The 9,129-nt window shown below is 40.0% G+C and overlaps 1 long non-coding RNA gene and 1 other non-coding gene across 2 annotated transcripts; one reads left to right on the top strand and one right to left on the bottom strand.

Moving 5' to 3' along the window:
* Positions 1–3,478: 3,478 nt before the first annotated feature.
* trnat-agu (transfer RNA threonine (anticodon AGU)) lies at positions 3,479–3,547 on the top strand. Its single transcript has one exon. It is a non-coding gene; the product is annotated as a tRNA-Thr (tRNA).
* Positions 3,548–8,427: 4,880 nt separating this feature from the next.
* Positions 8,428–8,861, bottom strand: LOC114428153 (uncharacterized). The gene is made up of 3 exons (XR_003669523.1): positions 8,756–8,861; positions 8,574–8,681; positions 8,428–8,496 (listed from the first exon to the last, which is right to left on the bottom strand). It is a non-coding gene; the product is annotated as an uncharacterized LOC114428153 (long non-coding RNA).
* Positions 8,862–9,129: the final 268 nt, after the last annotated feature.

The following is a 9,129-nucleotide window of genomic DNA, read 5'->3' on the forward strand; positions in this document are numbered from 1 at the left end:
GAGGATATGGACCAGGCATCATGTCAGGCCTGGATACGGCACTCCAGGAGACATGTTCCCCGGTGCCTTGGACTAGAAGACATTGCATGTGATGTTGATGAAATTCTGTGGCCGGACCCAGAGAGACAATGAGACTGATTTTCTCTCTCTCTCTCTCTCTTTCAGTGAAATTGTATGTTTTCTAGTGTTTGTTTTGATGTGTGTGAATAAACATTCATACTTGAAATTTGAATCCCTGTGTTTCTATAGAACTATTTATGACAAAAGTTTGACCTCACATGGACAGACCTTGTGCACAGAGAAAGCAAAAGCCAGATGTGTTTTCAGTTAATACCATCAGTGTGTAGTTGGCACATTGTGTGCTTAGTAATATGGTGGTTTGTGTTAACTGTGTGGTACAAAAATACCATTTTTACAAAGGTTTGAAGAGTTAAGCAAGATGTATTAGCTTTTGCAAGAGATCTACAATGTTTTGCTGATTTGGTGTAAGGTTTTTTTATTTGTGTGTAGAGTTTTGCACAAATAGCCAATAGTTACAGAAATGTGCTTAAGCAATCAGAAAAAACTGTAACTGAAAACACATCTGGCTTTTGCTTTCTCTGTGCACAAGGTCTGTCCATGTGAGGTCAAACTTTTGTCATAAATAGTTCTATAAACACAGGGATTCAAATTTCAAGTATGAATGTTTATTCACACACATCAAAACACACACAAGAAAACATACAATTTCACTGAAAGAGAGAGAAAATCAGTCTCATTGTCTCTCTGGGTCCGGCCACAGAATTTCATCAACATCACATGCAATGTCTTCTAGTCCAAGGCACCGAGGAACATGTCTCCTGGAGTGCTGTATCCAGGCCTGACATGATGCCTGGTCAATATCCTTGCATGCCTCCTTCCAGATGCTGGATGTCTAGTAATTCTGTGGAGTAACAGTTTCAGTTTTACATGTACAGTATTGATGTTTTTCTCATTAGAGTATGGTACTACTACAAAACTTAGAGTGAGGGAACTGTACTAACCCATTCTCATCAATATGTCCTTATGATGCTTGCTACAGTGTAGCGGCTCAGGCTGAACCCGTTCAGGGTCATTCCATAGTTGATCACATGATCCACTATTGTAGCTCCGATGACATCAGTAATTCTATTTCTTCTTACCCTTCCTCCTTCCTCACCTCCTCGTCCTCTTCCTCCTGCTTCCTCATGTCCTCATCCTCCTCTAATTCTCGTTCTTCTCAGTCTCCTTCTCCCTCCATTGTTCTCCACACTGAAGCTTACCTGTGTCTTATTTACAGATCTCATGCTGATTGCAAAGTGAACTAATGATGTAAAACAGTTCTCACATGTGACAGTGTAGCCAGACAGTTGGCAAAATAGTGTAAATACCAGCCATAAATGTGTGTAGTTTTACTAGGAGTGTGTTGATCATTTGGAAGTTGTGTGTAAAGCAGTGAGTTGTGTTTACAGTTCAGCAAAAAGAGTGCTGTGAAGTTTATTATATTTATACAATTGCAAATTGTGTGTTACAAAAGTGCAAATTGAGTGTAAAGCAGTTTTTTTGCTTTTAGTTTTGCAAACTCAGTGAGTAATTTTGCTATAACTATTAATAGTTTTAGAAATTGTGCTATAAGAATCATTGTTAGTGTTTAAGCAATCAGAAAAAACTGTAATTGATACCTACGTCAAAGGGTCATTTGAAGTTCATTTCCAAATAGAGTATGACTGACAGGTCTTCTAAAGGGAGGGGTAATGTGCAGGGTTTATTGACTGAGTGTGGTTATGCAATGTTAGATGAGGTTATCCTTGAACAAGAGGATGTGTTGTGTGAACTCTAATTTCTCCGGTTGTCACTGAACTAATATTCAATTGCAATTCTTTCATCCAGTTCGACGCTTTTCTAAGAGCATTAACCATTTACCCCAGAGTATTTATGAACTGTTATTTTAGCAGGGCTGTTTTTCCTAAACACCAAAAACACGGCTTTGTATTTGTGTGTGTTGTTTTGTCTGCTGCCAGCCTGGGTACTGTGTGTGTGTATGTGCGTGGGAGATAAGGGATCAATAAATGTGACTCTGAACTCTATTGCCAGCGCCATCAATCCAACCCCCAACTGGGCAAATATGTAACAGTGAGTAAGTCTGTGCAGATGGCATAACCTTATATAATGTTACGAAAGACCTGGGCTGTATTTGAAGAGTTCATTCACATAGCGTCTGCTCATAGTTTGGCTACAGTTTGACCTTGTTGGTGGTTTGGTTGAGACTTTGCAGCATTGTTATTCAAGCACTGGAGGGACTGCAGTAAAAAGTCAACGCTAACAGTAACAGAACGCTGCTGAACTACAATAGTTGTTGCTTTGGGTTTTTATGTGCAGTTTTTACAGTGTAAAGTTTTTTTTTTTTTTTTTTTTTATTTTAGATACTGTATTAATCCCCAGAGGGAAATTCATTACGGCTGCTGCACAAGCAGTGTCATACAATGACTAGCAAGGCGCGCCACAGGCTAGGGTGAAGTGTCTTGCCCAAGAACACACAACAGTGACAAGGGAGGAGTTTGGGATTGAACCACCAACCCTCCGGTTATTGGACAACCCTGCTATCCCACTGCGCCACTGTTGCCCCCAAAGTTGGAAAAGCCTCCTCTGTTTTAAACTCTTGTTTCACCAGTGTTCCATACTATTCCCAAACAGTGGAAACCAGACCACCTATAATGATCCATGGTTTGGTAATATCCTTGTTTCTGGTTTTCATTTTGAAATACAATTTTTGACATTGTGTTTGATATTTCTTAGTTGATAACATGTGTGAAATGTTTCTTTGGGTGTCTTGTTTCTTACTTGTACTTCTTGTTTTATTGTTGTAGGTCTCTTTCCTTCCTTCCTGTTTTTTCCCCTTCCTCTTTGATTGGCTGTCTCGCTTATATTGTTTCCACCTGTGTCTCCATCCTCTGGATGTTTGTTAATGACTGTGTCCAAAATCACTCTCTCACTCCTTACTCCCTGCTCCCCATTTGGGGAGTTCAGTGTAGGGCACCATATAGTGACCTCATTGTGAAAGCATTTTCGGACATTTCGGACACTACCTCCCTTATTTTCTGTTGCCGTTAATGTCATTGCTGTCGCAAAATAAAACGTGCCAATTTCTGCTGGCTAAACAAACTCAGCAAACTCGCAATTACAATTTGTGCCGTTATTGCCCAAAAAAAAACGTTTTATGGACAAAAACAAACACAACAGGTCATGTTACAATCATTAAACAAATCATTATATATAACGTCCATTCCCATTCCTCTCTCCGGTCTGCGCAATGCATAATGGTACATATTGCTAATTGTAGTGACCATCGGATGGACACTACTTTTCATGATGCATTGTGGGAAACCTTAAGGGCCCTTGGGGTCTATAATTGCGCACTAAGAATTCAGACAGCACTACAAAATGGGGAAGGCACTGTATAGAGCCATACAAGTGATTACAGGGCGCTGTGGTTGGTTAAAGTGCCTGTCTAGTAAACAGGAGATCCTGGGTTCGAATCCCAGCAGTGCCTTTGATCATATGGATTATAGTTGGTATCAACCATATTTTAAAACAATGTCCCCCTGGGATTAATAAAGTAGTTCTGATTCTGATATAGTGATCACGGATTGAATTAGGACACATCCCATGTCATATATCGGTGTCATATATCGGTGTCTATTGTACCAGCTTTTCTTTGAGTTCCATGGCCTGCTTTATGAGCCCTGTCTGGTTTTTTAGTTCTTTTTACCTTGAGGAAAACATCTGAAACATGTGGTAGCTAAGTACTGGGTGGACCATATGCATGTTAAAATGTCCAATTTGCAGCAGAAATAAACATGTTTAGAGCCTGGTAGGGGAAGATCATTTTTAAATGGCTCACCTGTTTAGGACTAATAAGGCTTATATTTATGCAGAATTAGGGCGGGAACACTTTGAGTGAAAGGGGTGCTGACCACTTCGCCCTATTTGGATTATGGATTAAAGCCACCTTTCAGAAGTATGGTCCATCCATCTTTATTTACGGTATATTGGCTCTAATAAGAGTTAACCAAAAACATTGGACCTGGAAAAAGGGTAGGTGTATTCCATTTGAAAACAGTAAAAGAAAACAGTAGAAGATGACACCAGTATGGACCATGTAGTCATCTGCAAGGTAAAAAAAAAAAAGTTTTTTTTTTCTTTACTAAGTAGTGATCAAAACTAAAAAAATCAGATACCTACAGTACATAGACTCCCCAAGGTCGTAGTAGGAGGTGACACATTAGAAGGCAGATGGGAGGGAAGAAGCTATTACTTTGTGTGGAAAGGAATCACCTGATGTGGTTCAGGACATTACAGTTCTCTTGGGAATGTGTGTCCAACTATGGGCCCTTTGTAGGATTAGCCAGGAACTGACTACAACATGTGCACCTTCACTTACTACTACTGCTGACCTGTGACCTGCTTTTCTATTAAGTGGTGTAAGGCACTTTTATAAAATACCTGGATAAATCATCTGTCTATCAGATGTTTGCTTCTGTCATCGCCTGTTGTTCTGATAGTTTGACGCTTGACTAGATGACAATTTTGTAATCTTGCGATGCATAATTTAGCTTCTCAACGAGGCACAGTCTGCTCTGCTACTGAGCTGATAATGTTGAAATCATTCACACCATATCAGGACAGAAGTTGAGTAAAGCTAAACGTGAAAGAACAGCGTGATAAAATAAAAAGATTTGGCGTCAAAATATAGAGAAACAGCTGTGCACTTGATACACCATCTGTCTGTGGCATGTGGCATTTGATCGGCCCGCAGTCTTTATGGTTTTCTCCAGAAAACAGGCCGCATGATATCAGTATGAGCTCAAGTGAGCCGAGTACTCGGTATTGTGAGGAATGTTATTTCAAAGAAAGCCTATGTATCTTAAAGGAAAAACGAATCATGTGTTTGGCAAAGTCACTGGCAGAGAGTATGGAAGAAGTATTGACCTGTCTGACGGGACAGACAGACAGCAAACATCCAAATAAACAGAGGCAACTACAAAGCAGACAGGAAACCAGCAGGACGGGTCTAGTTATTTATTCTGTGTGAATGAGATTTATTTGATTTGATGTCTGGTCAGTGTGTCCTTCAAGGTTATCTTTTGCAACAGCTTGCTGTGACTGGCTGCTGACTGGCAAAAAAAAAGACAAATTGATAATGAATGTGAGCAGATTGCTTTGCTGTTGATGTGTCATTTCACAGAAGATACAGTAGATCTTGTGTGAATGCAAACGTTTATGTCAAACTGTATGGAAAGCCAGAAGGGTCAAGAATCAGGTATTTAATGCCAGAAGATTAACCCCACCTTTATAAGGTGATTATCATATTATAACAGGGTTTATCTCGTTGGCTGTAAAGACAGATGAGCTTCTGTGCTGTGATAGTAAATGTATAAAAAGTGCTCACATGATGGTGCTATCCTGCCAGGACCAGAGTTTGTTTTGGTCATTTTACCATGTAAGACTTTTGGAGATTTTGTCCCAGTTGGCTTTATTTCTTATCCCCGTTAGATGTCTCTGCTTTGCTTTATGCTCTTCCATCCACCACAGGCTCCATTTCCAGTGACTGAATGAATCAACGAATGGACACAAATGATCACTATGATCTCTGAGATCAGACCATATGTCATTTGTTTAATGATTAAAATGGATGCAGACCATTTAGGGTCTTCCTACCTTTAGGAGGTCTGAGGCCTGAGTACTTAAGTAAAACACTTAAAAAATATGAAAGCTACTATTATTTGGTATTCTCTGTGGCAAGCTCTGTGAACATTTGTAAACATTTGCAAACCTTTTTAATGATACTTTTTTTATTAAATATTCTCCCTGTTCTTTTTTTATTATTTAATTTTTTATGCTTCCTTATTTCTTTATATGCCTGTTACAGTTTTTAATAGCAGATTTTACTATGCTGTACTTTGCTCTTTGACCTATTTTTTTCTCTCTTGTATTCATTGAAAAGACACTTTGAGCTATGCCCTGGATTCTTCCAAAAACATGATGGACCGACAGCTCCTGTTTTACTGTGCTTGAACGCACCCTGTGTATACACAGATGGAGCGCCAGAATTGCTGTGACTGCTGTGCTAACATGCTATAGCTTTAGTGCAGACATGTTGTCAGTAAGGGATGAGATCTTTTCAGTCAAGACTTTTGGCAGCATTTGCTGTTCAGATCCAACACCAGCAATCCCACCTTAAAAATAAAGTTTTTTTTAGGTGCGTTTCATCACTATTTTCATTATTCTAAGGATAGTGAGGGTCATCTGATTTTATATTACAATACAGAACTTGGCCATAGGCTAAACTACAGAGCAGTAACTGTAATGTTATTGCCAGCCCTATTTGTGGTAATTAAGGGTAGATGCTGCCATCTAGTGGCTAAATCTGCACATGCTGAATAGTGTAGGGGAGAGTGGGGTAAGTAGTGACAGTTTTTGCCATTTATGCAATGGGATTACAGGAATGCCTCCAACTAAAATATGTACATGCAGTTTAGGATGTTGTGCATCCCTGGGAGCTATTACTTGCCCCAGTTTATAACTGAAGTAAAAAAGATCATCTCATAAACGATAATGCTTTATAAAAGCAAGACAAATTCAATACAAAAGTACCTGCAGGGGAATGTGAACTTGTGCTCCCTTCTGGCTGTGCCACCAAGCTTTTGTGGTGTGGGTAGTTTCTTGAGCACATCACCTCTAGGGATGACTCATCATTCTCTCTAAATGTTAAATGTGAAGATGGGCTTTCGATCAACAGACCTCTTGCAAATTTGCTTCAGGAACTTTGCACTGATCTCGTCACCTTCAACATTCTCCACCAATCCAACACAGTTATAGTTTACATTCAGATTTCAGATTCAGAAGTCGAAGCTATCTGCTCAATAGCTTATACTTGATCTAACCTGCTTTTAGGTCTCTGATCTAGCCGACAGGCACATCAATGTTATTTTATTAAAAATGAAACATATTTGAACAAATTCAAATAAAAGTTTAATAGCCCTTGAAAAGCTGAACAGAATGATGCTTGAACGGTTTCTGTGTCTCTATCCTGCTGCCTCCATCCACAACGCTGAAATACTTCTTCGTCTTTTCTTCTTCTTCTTCGTGTTTAAACTTCATCCATAACCTTACACTACTGCCATCTTCTGGAGATCTTTAACCTACAGCGATGTGGTGCAGTATGTGCAGGAACTTCAGTAAACCCACAATTATTCAAATTCAACCAAAAATACTTCGAACCACCAATACGTCGAACACATTACCTTTCATGATAGAGGAATTTTTTACAAATAAGCATTATTACATTTAATTACATTTAAGGTATGTTGGACTTACACCTTTGCTGTACGTAACAAGAGTCTGTCTGTAAAGTGAAATAGATTTAATAGTTTGTGTGCTGAATATTATCGTGTTCTTCTTCATACTGATACATAAATTGACATTACCATGTCTTCTGGGAATGTCATAATGTGCACAATAGTACCAGGAAATACACCAGTCATTACTGTCTATCTATGAGGCAAATATAGCATTTTTAGAAGTGGTCCTAATCCTCTTTGACAAAGAACCTCTGTAACACATTTTTTTAGGTGTGCCTTCATTTACCACTTAAATAGTACTTTTTTTTCCCTTTGATGTATGGACTGTGAGCCTGTGTAAAAATGAGTACAAAGAGAGCACCTTCTCACTTTTCCCTTGACCATTTTATATTTATATTTTTTTGTGAAACTTGTCATGTTGTTTCTGTGCATAATAAAAAGTATAACTCTGTTGTTGAATTAATTCATTTTGACCTGCTGAAGAAAAGACAACTAGCTTGTCAACTTATGAATGTTTGTTGCTCTCTCTTTCTCCTTCATCCTCTCTGTACTGTCTGTCTCTTCTTCTCCTCCTTCACCTAGCCGGCTATCATAAGGAAGGTTTAGCTGGGTCCTGTTCAAGGTTTCTTTCTCTATAAAGGGAGTTTTCCTTGCCACTGTTGCTCTTAAGGGGGTCAGGCTCTGGGTTTGTGTAAAGCTTCTTTGTCCTGCAGTGCAGGGTCACAGGGAGCTGGAGCCCAACCAATCCAACCAACAACTAAAACTGGTAACTTAGCTTACTATAAATGATGACAGATTGAATAGCATTTGAATGTTTTATTCACTCAGATTCACATGAGCAAATCAGATTCTTTGCCAATCAAACTAACATGCTTGCGTTTGGGCCTGTGGGAGAAAACCGGAGAACCTGGCGGAAAACCCACCTGGCACGTGGAGAGCATGTGAACTCCACACAGAGAGAGGCCAGCTGCTGTTACTGACCCCTCTGAGAGGTGAGTGCTAACCACTGCACCACCGTGCCAGCAAATGGTCTGATGCTGTCCAGGCGTCCTCCTGGTTCCACATCTTCTGCTGCTTCATCTTCTTCAAGAGTCCCTCTGGAGGAGCCTGGACCATCTGGACAGCATCTGTCCATGAACTGCACACAAATGTAGTGATTTAGTTTGAGCAGTTATATTAAGTACAAATGTGAGAGTATGAATGAGTGAAACCAACCACACGTGGCCTCATGGACCGCTGGTGTCTCTGTTTTGTTGTTGTGTGTGTGAGAGGACGGGATGGAGGCGTATTCTCACTCCTCTCACTCAGTGGACTGCTTTGGTGCTGTAAGAAAAAACATCATCAGCATAAAGCCACAGCTGTTAGCTTTAGCAGGTCCTACTGAGGGGATTACTTACAGAGCCCACTGACACACAGGTCACCACTCCTCTCCAGCTGGTCTTCTGTTTTCAAGGAAATCTTTTCAGCTGCTAAAAATCCACCTGTTAGAGAAGATAAAGAGAGAAACAGAGTGGGAGGGAGAGAGACTAAAAGACACACTGAGTTTGATGAACATTTTGTAATTGTCACTTGTTTTTACACAATTGAAAAGTGAGGCACAGAGACTTAATAGTTATTCACTATGAACTTACCTCTACCTTCACTTACCTTAACTCCAGACCACAGCAGATCTCCTCAGTTGGAGTCGCTGTTGTCAGACCTTCTAGGACCAAACAGGCCACACTCGAGGCCTGAGGCTGATGGAGCAGGTCTCTGGTTTGAGGAGGAGCTG

This window comes from Parambassis ranga, chromosome 22 (genome assembly GCF_900634625.1).
Source record: "Parambassis ranga chromosome 22, fParRan2.1, whole genome shotgun sequence".
Taxonomy (NCBI): domain Eukaryota; kingdom Metazoa; phylum Chordata; class Actinopteri; family Ambassidae; genus Parambassis; species Parambassis ranga.